General features: G+C 40.9%; 1 non-coding gene across 1 annotated transcript; it reads left to right on the top strand.

Annotated features, from left to right (window-relative positions):
- Positions 1-1,376: 1,376 nt before the first annotated feature.
- On the top strand, positions 1,377-1,484 carry LOC148561685 (small nucleolar RNA R71). Its single transcript, XR_015886934.1, has one exon. It is a non-coding gene; the product is annotated as a small nucleolar RNA R71 (small nucleolar RNA).
- The last annotated feature ends 361 nt before the right edge of the window (positions 1,485-1,845 follow it).

Below are 1,845 nucleotides of genomic sequence, written 5' to 3'. Positions count from 1 at the left end.
TCCTTCCCAGTGTCTAGGATTATGAAATCAGCAGGGATGTAAAGGCTTTTAACCTTTACTAGCACATCCTCTACTTGTCCATAAGCCTGTTTTCTTGAGTTGTCTGCCATTTCTAATGAGATTCTGGCAGCTTGCACCTCAAAGATTCCCAGTTTCTCCATTACAGAGAGTGGCATAAGGTTTATCCCTTACCCAAGGTCATATAAAGCCTTCTCAAAGGTTATGGTGCCTATAGTACAAAGTATTAAGAACTTTCCAGGATCCTGTTTCTTCTGAGGCAATGTTAGTTGATCCAGATCACTCAGTTCATTGATGAGCAAGGGAGGTTCATCTTCCCAAGTCTCATTACCAAATAATTTGGCATTCAGCTTCATGATTGCACCAAGGTACTTGGCAACTTACTCTTCAGTGACATCTTCATTCTCTTCAAAAGAAGAATACTCATCAGAGCTCATGAATGGCATAAGGAGGTTCAATGGAATCTCTATGGTCTCTAGATGAGCCTCAGATTCCTTTGGTTCCTCAGAGGGAAACTCCTTGTTGGTCACTGGACGTCCCAGGAGGTCTTCCTCACTGGGATTCACGTCCTCTCCCTCCCTTGTAGGTTCGGCCATGATGGTTAAATCAATGGCCTTGCACTCTCTTTTTGGATTCTCTTCTGTATTGCTTGGGAGAGTACTAGGAGGAGTTTCAGTGACTCTTTTACTCAGCTGGCCCACTTGTGCCTCCAAATTCCTAATAGAAGACCTTATTTCATTCATGAAACTTAAAGTGGCCTTAGATAGATCAGAGACTATGTTTGCTAAGCTAGATGGATTCTGCTCAGAATTCTCTGTCTGTTGTTGAGTGGATGATGGAAAAGGCTTGCTATTGCTAAACCTGTTTCTTTTACCATTATTAAAGCCTTGTTGAGGCTTTTGTTGATCCTTCCATGAGAAATTTGGATGATTTCTCCATGAGGGATTATAGGTGTTTCTATAGGGTTCACCCATGTAATTCACCTCTGCTATTGCAGGGTTCTCAGGATCATAAGCTTCTTCTTCAGAAGATGGCTCTATAGTACTGTTGGATGATTCCTTCAATCCATTTAGACTCTAAGAGATCATATTGACTTACTGAGTCAATATTTTATTCTGAGGCAATATGGCATTCAGAGTATCAATTTCAAGAACTCCCTTCCTCTTAGATGTCCCATTACTCACAGGATTCCTTTCAGAAGTGTACATGAACTGGTTATTTGCAACCATGTCAATGAGTTTCTGAGCTTCTGCAGGCGTTTTCTTTAAGTGAATGGATCCACCTGCAGAATGGTCCAATGACATCTTTGATAATTCAAACAGACCATCATAGAATATATCCAGGATGGTCCATTCTGAAAGCATGTCAGAAGGACACTTTTTGGTCAGTTCTTTGTATCTCTCCCAAGCTTCATAGAGGGATTCTCCTTCTTTCTGTCTGAAGGTTTGAACATCCACTCTAAGCTTACTAAGCTTTTGAGGAGGAAAGAACTTGGCTAAGAAAGCCGTGACCAGCTTATCCCAAGAGTTCAGGTTATCCTTAGGTTGAGAGTCCAACCATATTCTAGCTCTGTCTCTTACAGCAAATGGGAAAAGTATAAGCCTATAAACCTCGGGATTAACCCCGTTGGTCTTAACAGTATCACAGATCTGCAAGAATTTAGTTAAGATCTGAAAAGGATCTTCAGATGAAAGTCCATGAAACTTGTAGTTCTGTTGCATCAGAGAAACTAATTGAGGTTTAAGCTCAAATTTGTTTGCTCCAATGGCAGGAATTGAGATGCTTCTTCCATGTAAATTGGAATTTGGTGAAGTAAAGTCACCAAGC

Source organism: Arachis ipaensis, chromosome B6 (genome assembly GCF_059453495.1).
Source record: "Arachis ipaensis isolate K30076 ecotype BB chromosome B6, ASM5945349v1, whole genome shotgun sequence".
Classification (NCBI taxonomy): domain Eukaryota; kingdom Viridiplantae; phylum Streptophyta; class Magnoliopsida; order Fabales; family Fabaceae; genus Arachis; species Arachis ipaensis.
Note: the sequence above shows the minus strand (reverse complement) of the source record. Positions and strands in the feature narration are given on the sequence as shown.